The sequence below is a fragment of the Zonotrichia albicollis genome, chromosome 3 (assembly GCF_047830755.1).
Source record: "Zonotrichia albicollis isolate bZonAlb1 chromosome 3, bZonAlb1.hap1, whole genome shotgun sequence".
Taxonomy (NCBI): Eukaryota; Metazoa; Chordata; class Aves; order Passeriformes; family Passerellidae; genus Zonotrichia; species Zonotrichia albicollis.
In genome coordinates, this window is record NC_133821.1 from 6,411,568 (window position 1) to 6,421,354 (window position 9,787).

Here is a 9,787-nt window from a genome sequence, read left to right on the forward strand (position 1 = left end):
TTTGTGCATGTCCTATTCTAGAGCAAATCCTTTCTTAGCTTCCTGCCTTCCAAGTAGACAAGAACAGTTCAATTTAAAAAAATGTGAAGACTTTACATCTCAGTGGCTTGAAAGCTTATCAGCTACTGCTTCAGTACAAACTTGAGTCCTCCTACTGCAACCAAACAATTTAACTTTCAAATCAAGCAGGTGTACAGCATTTTCTTGACATAAAAAACCAACAGCTTGTCAGGCTTCATCAGACCCTTTACAATAATTACTTCCACAGCCCACATTTTGTTTGATGGTTTAGATAATTAACTTCTTTACACATCAAAGCCCCATCCTCCGTATGTTCTATTTCCTTTCTTCCGGACATTAAAAAAAAATAAAATAAAATAAAAGATAATTCAAAAGCAGAAGCACTCTCAAACAAATTTTCTTCAGTAAGTACAGCTATCATGAAACTGAAAAGCCTACAGTGATCTTCAATGGGTCGATACACAGTATTTGTTTTAGCTCCAAACTGAAATGCAGCTGTTTGCCATATTCTATAAAATGAATTCAGATGTTCAGATTAAGTCACAGATTATTTCAATGTGCTGCATTTTAATCATGAACTCTAGCAAGAAGATAACTTCTGATTAACACTATTTGGACTGGTAATTTTGAGTTCCTACGCAAGTAGGCTCAGCTTTTATAAATACTTTTCTCCTAAGTAAAACATTGCAACCAAATGCATAGTAAAATACACACATTCAAAGGTATATATAAACACTAACATAAATGTTTAAAAGCATCTACTGTAATCTCTATCTCTTTTACACTGAAGAGTCATAACAGAAAACATTTGTTCCATATGAATCAGCAGAACATAAGTTATCAGTGGAGGGAAACAAATTTTAAGTCATTTCTCATCAGGTTTAAGCCCATCCCTCTCACCACAGTAAGATACCTGGGTAGATTTCTGTTTCATAACCCTCCTTCATATTCATATCCACTCTGAAATTACCAAGCAATATTAATTTACACTAACTTTCCTACAATTAATAAGTGATCTGTATAACTCATGTATTTCTTCAAGATCCAGCTCAGAGACATAAAAATTGGAATTCCAGTGCTCCTAAAAGATGATGTAAGGGTTATACATTCAGGCAATATCCTGTATTAACATGTAAATGCATATATAAAAACCCCCTGCCTTGTACAGGGACATCTTCCTTCACACCAGGTTGCTGAGTGCCCCATCCAAGCTGGCCTTGGACACTTCCAGAGACAGGGCTGACACCACTCCTCTGTTCCAGTGCCTCACCACCCTCACAACAAAGAGCTTCTCTTTGTCTGATCTTAACCTCCCTGTGGCAGCTTCAAGCCATTCCCCCCGGTCCCATCACTGCACACTCTCTCCAGCTCTCTTGGAGCCCCTTTAGGTACTGGAAGGTGCTGTGAGGTCTCCCCTTCTCCAGGCTGCACAACAGAGACTCAGTCAAGGCTTTTGAGACTCTACTCAGACACCTCCGCCAATCCCCACTGCTGAAATGTCACTGAAGATCGAGGAGAAAGATGCACCCAAAGAGTCACCACAGGGCAGTCCTCTAACAGACAGAATGACAGCTGATCTAAACTGATCTAAACGCACTCAGGAAGAGCAAAAGTTAATAGTAATACAGTTTTCACTTCACCATAGGAAAAAAAAATATCTAAATTTGCACTGGGTCAGTTTAAAACAAATATGAATTTGTGGATTCTCTCTGATGTCTGTTTATAGGCTAAAGAAGGTGCAGGATTACAACAGAATAGCAGCATCTCTGCAAAAATTTTTACATTAAATAACACAGAGTAGAAGTTACCACTACAATGATTTAATTCATCAAGCATATATCTAACATGGTTATCACATCAGTCTTTTCTTTACATAAATACATTTCCATATAACCCAAAACCATGCAAAAATTTAAAGACTGACAAATTTTCATTTCTATAAACTCAAACAAAACAGGAAGAAAAACCAATATAACTATGAATTAACACAAAATCAAAATCAATGCTTTTGTTTCCACACCCTTTACTTCAGAGTAATTAGATTAACTAGTCTGTTACCACTGAGTATTTCATGGCCTCACCAGCTGACAAGAGGGCATAGGATAAGTCTTCTAGGACTGGAGATGTAAGAACTTAATTAACTACAGGAAATACAGATTTTTGATACTGCTCTTCTTTTAAAAAACAAAAACACACCATAACCCTGCTGAACACATGCAAGACTGGCTGAGCGTATGCTCAAAACTCTTATAAAAAATAAAGTTAAAAAACACCCAATACCCCATAACTAAATGCAAGAGCACATATACTTTGTTTTGCTTGTCACCCACTCTCCCAGCAGCACAAATTAACTGAAAATTAAAACACAAAGTGTGAAGTCCTTAAGTACTCCTGAGCTGTTCAAGCAGGCTGGAACTAGAAACACTCTAAAGGGTCTCAGATAAGCACAGTGCATGTGTGATCTAGGAATAACAAAATAATGACTGATAGTATACAGTGAAATTACTGTATCATCCTCTAACCTGTTCAGGTCAAAATTACCAGCTTTATGGGCAACAAATAAGAAATGTTTTTGCTTACAGGAAATAGGATGAATAACTTTGACATTGTCTAAGCACAGCATCTTAAAAAGCCAAGCAGATAAAGACACAAACTTCCAGGGAACAGCCAGGCCAAATACAGGATTAGAAACAACCTGTGGGCAGGCAGGGACACATCTGCACCAGGTCTGCACACAAGAATATTGTTCAAAGCTCAGGCTGCAATCTCAGCTTTCTTTCATTTTTAATTAATTAACAAAGTACCACAAAGCAGAATGCATGCACTATTCATTCTAAGGATAACACATTACATCTGCTGCAGCTGCTTCCATTTATTACTTGATAGACCAGATTCTTAGGGTAGTTTTATTTTAAACTGAATACCAGAAAGAAAAATTCATCTTATACCTGTCAATGCACAGCCCAGCTTTCACCACCCAGACAAATAAGCATCTCATCTTTAACCATGACACCCTCTTGGAACAGAACATGCTTGGAAAGCCCACACAAATACAAGGAACACAACTGAACATAATTTCCCCAGTCCATTTAAAAGCAATTAAATCATTCATTACCATGTAGAAGTTAGAGAAGAAACATGCATGGCTGATAGCAACAGGTAAAAAAATCTTCTAATACACGTAGGTGTGGATTTTCATCCAAAGAATAACACATATCCTGATGATTTTATCTTTAGAACTGTCCTGTTCAACATCCCTTAAGAAAACAATCCTTCCTGGTGTCCTTGTGCATTACTTTTACTGAAAAGCTTACATGAAAGCAGTAAACAAGCACAACTTTCTCATTGACTTAGCAAGGAAAGAAAAGTCACTAAACCAACCTCAGATTAAAATAAAACCTTCTGACTCCACTGTGTGCAACAACTGCTGTGTTTTACTCAAAATGACTCTGCATGTCTTCATACTTGAAGCTATTATTTGTCCATCCCCATGTCAGACATGACAATTACTTAAAGCTTCTTCTGAACCAGACCACAGAATGGTCTGGACTGCTGAAAGAATACTAATACACAGATGTGACTGTTTTATTTGAGACTGGGAAATACGGAGAAGAATTTTACATGAGAGCTCTGCCTTCCCATCTGGAGGTGTTTACAAACACTTCCCAGAGTTTCCAACTCCAGTCTCATCAGAGCTCTGTCCTTCTCCAGAAGTGATACATTTGTTTTTAACAAGGAAGCAGGCAAAATGAATCTAATATATACACCCACCTCACTCTGAACTGAATGTGCACACTTTTTTTGTAGAGCTTTGTGCCACACTGGCAGTTAATAGCATTGTAAATTAAGCACAAATGACTTTTTCCTTCCTGCCTAAAACTGATTTAAGAAAACAGTGTAAAGATCAAACAACCTGAAACTAACAGCCAAGTTCTCACAGCTTTCAGAATCTGACTCCTATAACCCTGAATTTATTTCAACTTACAGTTGTTTTTTCTTAATACACTGGTATAACAAACCTTCTATATGAATGATTTAATAATTGTACAGAGACACAATTCAGTGGTCATGACCTCCCCATGGGAACCACTGGTGATTTTCAGTGAAGCAAACCCAAGGTGTGTTCACAGGTCAGCATGTAAGGATGAACAAGGCCCAATAATGACTTGCTCAGTATTTTACTTTTTCTGACAAGTAAAGCATTCCTGTATTAATATGCAGAGGTCAGGTTAGCCCCATCAATATGTTTCACTGCTCTTTGGCCAGCAAGCAACTCCTTCAGTGAGCATGGGTCTCCATCTGTCTTTAGCTCTATTTAAAGTAAATTAAAATTTAAGGGTTTACTAACAGAGGTGGATTTTCTGTGAAGCATAACCAAGTTTTCATTACCTTTAAACTGTATTTTCCTTGTTATAACTTTCTGTCTAAACCTTCACCTCCTTTTAAAATGGCATCTTCCCAACCTATCACACTGATTACATCAACCCTTCTCCTCTCATATCACCCTGAGCTGTGTTTGATTCCCCATGTGATATATAATTAAAATCATTTCATAATGTAGGTCCACCCTGACCTTAATTGAATATTCCTGCATATCAGGAATATGATCAAGCTATGGCATTAACATATGTACCTAAAATTCCTCATCAGGAACGAGCAGCCAAATCTATAGCTAAGATTATAAAAAAAATTCCAAATTCTTGTTGTAGGGCTGTTCTTGTTGCAGAAATCAGTGCTTGCCACTATAAGTATAAATTCTCTGGAGGAGAAAACGTCTACTTCCATTGTTGTTCCTCTATTCAACAAATTCAATTAAAACTACAGGAAAAACAGCCATGGCTTTAATTTAAGGCCAAAGCATGAAAATTAGATCTTTAGAAGTTGGTCTAAAAACATGTCAGTAACATTCAGGCCACCCAACCCCTTTCACAGATCTTAAAGTCACACATGATATCCAGTAAGTTCCTGCTAAAATGCATTCTTGTTTACTCAGAAATAAACATTAAGCCCAGTACTGAGGTATACCTGGGAGAAATCAGAAGAATTATCAATATAGCTCTTCACTGTTAAATGCTTTAAAAAAATCATATGTTTGAGTGACAGTTCAAGTAAAAAAGCCTACATTTCAGCAAAAGTCTATTGGAAATCACATCTTCCAAACAAGCTCTTGGCCCCTTTTATCCATTACTGCTACTACTGTGATGGCTTAAGGAGCTGTGTGAACTAGAAACTTTGCAGCTGACTGTGAAAGTCTGATTGTAATCAAACACGATACTTCAAACATATGCAAAATACAGGGCTAGAGAAAAGCCAAGGATTATTTATAAATAGAAATTTCACCTGTGATAGCTTGCAAAAGAACTTACTACAATTACTTAAAATTAATAATGACTCCACATAGTACTATGAATGCCAAGTCCCTGAAACACAGATAGCAGATCAAATCAATACCATTTTCAGTACCTTTGACAGGCAGATTTTTTTGATCAGCTCCAGATAAGCTTGTACTGAGTCACCACTGCATGGTTCCATGAGAACATAGGCCTAACTAATTTCCTTTTCTTTACATGCTTGTCTATCTGCACATTTGGGTATTTCACAACTGCAACAAGAGCATTAACTCAGTTATTTTCTACGGTATAATTAGGCTGCCTGGGTTTGGCCTGCTGCCTTAGAACACCCTTGCAGTGAGTGATGACCTAGAAAGACACCGTCTAGCTGGTCTCACTGCCCGGGGGCATCACAGCAGAACAGCACCAACGACCTGAACAATGCTGCTCTACTCTGTTGTGTGTAGGCAATTCTTAAAACGCTTGTAGCCTGCTAAATTACAGTTTGCTTATGCTGACAAGCTACTAATCAACTCTCAAACAGTTTTGTGCTACCCAGAACTGAGCCCAGGAGGTTATGACAGTCACAGGCTCTAAAGGACACAGAAACCTTAAGAAATGTCTTCAAATCCATAGATTTAAAAATCACAAGTTAAGTGCCACTAAAGGATTTCTTGTTTACTTCTCAGAGACAAAACTTTGAGCTTTTCCTCCTGCAGTTTCAGCAGATTCTGGTTAGACCTCAAGCTCTTCTTCAGAATCATCATAACTAAGAATCTCTTTATCTAACTGAAAACTAACTTTTTTAAACTTCCACAAGCAGAGATAGAGCTTTCAGAAACACTTAATTTTATCCTGTTACAGTTGGAAATGCTACTTCTGGCCATCAACATTCGCACCTACAGAGCAACAACACACAGGATAAAAAGGAACCAAACTAAAAACAAATATGATTTGTATATAAGTAACATGCAAATAGGAGCCTCTGTAAAGTCCACCAAAGTCAACAAAAGGACTGACACTGCCTTGCACACCACTTGGACCTGGCCAATAGTGAAGAAAGATATGCAAAAAGGGAGAGAGGGTGGCTGCACTGCATCCTGCCAAGTAAGCACTGCTGCCTTATACCAAAGGGAAAGCCAGGCCTGTATCAAGGAAGAGATTGATGTGGGAGTTACATAAAACACTTCAAAAGAAAATTTTAGCAAAACACCAACACGGCTGCAAACCTTGAAGCAGATTCACTAGTAGGAAATCAAGTGTCTCATAATAAATCACTAACACTAATGCCATACAGCAAACTTGCACTGTCTGCAACACCAGGTTCCTGCTCCCACTCCACAAACACAGTAATATATATTTTGCATGTATATGTGCTTTGCAGTCATTGACTGCAAATCATCCATTTGTGCAATTTCTTGGAACTTAGAAGAAGTTGATCAGTAAACAGGAAATATAAAAATATTCTAAAGTGGAAAAATCACTTATAGCTAACACAGAGAAATAATCTTCTGGACTGTCACTCCTAAGCTTTTAGCATTTACCAGTAATTTCTGTAAGGACTAATACTTTCTATAAGGAACACTATAGACCCTATGAGAATATTCTGGCATATCAGGAACACCATTAAACTATGGCAGCAATGTATGCATCCAAAATTTCTCATCAAGAATGAGCAGCCAAATGCATAGGACTCCAAATAAGGAGTATCACAGGATTCCAGTTAGGGAATTACCACACCTATTCAGGCAAAATAAACAAAATCCATTTCCTCCAGGTGAAATTTACAAACTAGTCACATTTCACAACATCAGAGTGACACGAAGAAATTAACAACACCCAGCAGTGCACAGTGTACTGCAGGGCAAGCTGTCACATCATTTTAAAGAGTATTTTTAAAAATTATATTTAAAAAGTCCTAGGAACACCTCCTGGATTAGTTGCAAGACGACAAAACGAACAGCATGGGGCACGGTCCAAGGTAACACTGAAGGCCACCAGCAAACGCCGCGCCCCCGGGCCCCCCGCGCCCCCGCCCCGCAGGTACCGCGGGCAGGAACCGCCCCGCTAATGCTCCTGAAGGCCCCAACAACGAGCAGCCTCGCTAAGTTAATTAATAGCAACACACTCTCTAATTGCGTGCTCTCTCTGGTGACTCACTCAAAGGCTCACCCCTGGGGATGGATGGATGGATGGATGGATGGATAGATGAAGAGGCTGAGATGTGCAGGGGAGGAAGGATGGAAGGAAGGTGGGAGCAGCTTGTGGTGCCCGGTCCCCCCACCCCGTGTGCGGACAGCCGAGAGGGGAAAGCGAGGGGCAGGCACTGAACCTCGGTCCTTCCCCTCCACGCGCTGCCTGGACCGAGGCGAGAAACGAGGGGGACGGAAAAGCGGCGACGGCTTCGTGCTGTTCCCCCCGCCCGCCTCCACCGCCACGGCCGCTGAGGGAGGGAGGGGGGGTAAAATGGCGCCGCCCGCGCCGGGGAGGAGCCGGTTCCGCCACAACGGCCGCCCCGCAGATGGAGGCGGGGGCGGCGGCGCCTCCCAGGGCGCGGGGAGGAGCCGGGGCGAGGCGGGGCTGCTGCCGCTGCCGCCGCTTCCTCCCGCCCCCGCCACTGCCGTGCCCCTCGGCCCGCCGTTCGCTGGGAATTCGTGTTAGTGCGTGTGAATATCTCAAAAGCGGCTGCCATGAGGATGGTGCCAGGCCCTTTACAGTGGTACCCAGCCACAGGACGAGGAGAAGTGGCTGTAAAATGAAACACAAGTTCCACCTAGACATGAGTAAGAACTTATTTGCGTTGAGGGTGACACAGCAGTGGAGCGGGCTGCCTGGGGATTTTGTGGATTGCCCCTCTCTGGAGACATTCCAAACCCAATTGGACGCGTTCGTGTGTCACCTGTCCAGGGGCTGGATGGTCTCCATAGGTCTCTTCCAACCCTAACAATTTTGTGGTCCTGTGAATAACCAATCAGTTAGGTTGGAAAAGACCTCTGAGGCTGTCAAGTCCAACCTATGCACCAGTCACTACCTTGTGAGCCAGGCCATTTCCCTCAGCACCACATCCAGTCTTCCCTTAAACACCTCCAGGAATGGTGTTGCAAGTGCTGCCTCATAGGCCATGACCACCTTTTCCTTCCCCTTCATCTCCAGGCATTGCTGGAGGGCAGCAGGAAGGATCTTCAGGGCTGGTGTGAGTCCAAAAAGCCAGGGGATTTTTGGGAGAGACAGCTGTGGGCGTACACAGGTGTCTGGTCTCAGCACAGGTGCCAGCACACCCTCGTCTCTGCAGCCACATCCCTGTACAGGTGTTCAGAAATAGCAGCACAAACAACCGACCTGTTCTCATCTTTATTGGAAACACCAATGGATCCTGCTACAGCAATACCCAGTTGTACTATTTCAGCCATGGCATTAATAGTTCAAAGCTAAACCAGGGAGATTTAGGCTGGACATTAGGAAACATCCCTTTAGTGAGAGGGTGGTCAGATTGGAACAGGCTTATGGAGAGGTGGTTGATGGCTTCTCTCAGTGTATAAGGGGCATTGGGACAATATCATTAACTTTGGGTCAGTCCTGACTTTGTCAGGCAGTCGGACTGGATGATAGTTGTAGGTTACTTCCAGCTGAAATATTCTGTTCTTTGCTGAGTTGATTCAGTGCATTGGTGTGGTTACATACCCATGTTTTCCTCTTAATTCCTGGCAATGGTGACTTTCCTCTTCCTATATCTTGCCAGCTCAACAGGTTGATGGGGCAGGGCATGACTAGGTGAGCTGGAGCATTAACCCACCTTTCCTTTCTTCCTTTCAACCTTTTCTTCCTTGGACACCTCCTAATCGTAGGCTTCTGTGAGTTTAGTTTTGTCATTCTGCTCGTCACATGCAGGTTTGTTGGGAGACAGGCTGATGTGTGCCATGGTATAAAGTAGAACTAATAAATGAGACCAACAGAGGTAAATGGAGTAATTATTAGTGCTTTGAAAAAAAAATCTTACTTTTCTCAAAAGTTTGTGGGGTGTTTAACTTCAAAAGTTATGCTCTTTTACTTTGCCCTCCTTAGTCCTTTTTTATTTCAAATTCCTGCCTACACACCAAGCAGTATTCATATCATTTTACTAGGACTCATTCTAAGAAACTGACAGCTTAGAGACTTTGTAATTTTATGTAAATCTCAGCATTTTACTTCTTTGGGGGTCTGGATAAGAAAGGGAGGAAGAAGAAAGCTCTGGCAACCACTTCAGTGATCTTAACACTCTAGGGACCATCTGAATTCCAGTTTAGTAGAAAGTAATCTTATTTTCTTTTTCCCTTAGCTGACTTCTGCTGCCCTTACTTCTTTTTTTTTTTTTTTTTTTTTTTTTGGCTACCACTCACTCTCCGTCCTTCTTGCTACTTCATATAAACATTCTGTCAGTCCCCTCTGCATTGCTTCCT

At 41.2% G+C, this 9,787-nt stretch overlaps 1 protein-coding gene across 5 annotated transcripts in view; it reads right to left on the reverse strand.

The window, feature by feature from the left end:
• Positions 1-7,895, reverse strand: part of SUPT3H (SPT3 homolog, SAGA and STAGA complex component) — a 255,319-nt gene extending 247,424 nt beyond the window's left edge. For 2 of the 5 annotated variants that reach the window (XM_005490363.4, XM_074536525.1), the window contains exon 1: positions 7,684-7,895. The gene's annotated coding sequence lies outside the window, so the exon portion shown is untranslated. The other 3 variants (XM_074536527.1, XM_074536528.1, XM_074536526.1) reach the window with 3 other exon arrangements.
• Positions 7,896-9,787: the final 1,892 nt, after the last annotated feature.